This window comes from Elephantulus edwardii, unplaced genomic scaffold (assembly GCF_000299155.1).
Source record: "Elephantulus edwardii isolate Elephantulus edwardi_28Jun2011 unplaced genomic scaffold, EleEdw1.0 scaffold00202, whole genome shotgun sequence".
In the NCBI taxonomy this organism is placed as follows: domain Eukaryota; kingdom Metazoa; phylum Chordata; class Mammalia; order Macroscelidea; family Macroscelididae; genus Elephantulus; species Elephantulus edwardii.
In genome coordinates, this window is record NW_006399952.1 from 5,532,945 (window position 1) to 5,534,065 (window position 1,121).

Below are 1,121 nucleotides of genomic sequence, written 5' to 3' on the forward strand. Positions count from 1 at the left end.
AATTTTGTAATTCTTTACTGTGGAATAGCTCAGAATATCAGTTCTGTTTTAGGTAACAGAATTGATAACTGAACAAGGAAACGTAATTTGGATTATAAAATTCTTGCTTTAATAAAAATTCCTTAAACCGTGCTGAGGACTTGTGTTTTCAGTTTTTCATTCTAGACATTTGATAGGTGATACTTAGTGGTGCTGAGCTGGACTTAGCTGGCATTAAGCATCTCTTATGAAAAACAAAACAGAACCCCAAAACCAAACCAAACCATGTAAATTTCAAAAGACAACTTGGTCTTAAATTTTTTGTTGGTGTACTGTTGTCGGGCACAAGAGGACATTACCAATCCTCCTCCTCAAGTGGAACATCTGGTGGATTCAAACAGCATAGTGGTTGTGATTGCAGCACAGCTTGCCACTAGGCCACCAGAGCACATGCAAGTGCTCCCTCCCTTTCCCTCCTCTCTCCCTCCCTCTGCTCCCTCCCTCTTAAATTTTCTATTTCCACATACAATTCTTGAGTTATATTTATTAAATTACACCCTTTCCTGTGCAAAACATCCTTTGAAATATACCAAGATTCTGAACTTGGTGTCAGTGAAACTTCTACTGAAGATGATTAGCATCAACAAACCCCGTTCAAAGCAGCTATTCAGTTCATTGAGAGGTGTATTAGTATTTAGTCTCTGCCATTTCACTAAATGTCTAAACGGATTCGTTAATTTTTAAGATTCTTCTCTATTGGTTTTGTACAGTCACTCTTCTGCATTGTGTTATCACCATCTATGCACACTATTACGCTGTCTTTTCAGGTACCCACTGGCTCTTTCTTTCAGCCTTCCTGCCCCCTAACTCTCTGAACTTTTATATACAATTTTGCTATTTAATCTTTTATAACAAAGATCTTAAGTAGCATTTTTCCTTTTGAGACTTAAGGTAGCTCAGCATAATGCTCTGGCATAATGCTTTCCTGTGTTTTCTAGTGTTTTTCAAAAGTTTTGCTTCTGAATTTACCCCAATTTCTCAATCCATTCTTTGTTGATGGGTATTTGGGGCTGTTTCCATTTTTTTTGCTATTATGAATAATGTTGCCATCAACATGAGTGCATAAAGCTCCTATTCTGGTT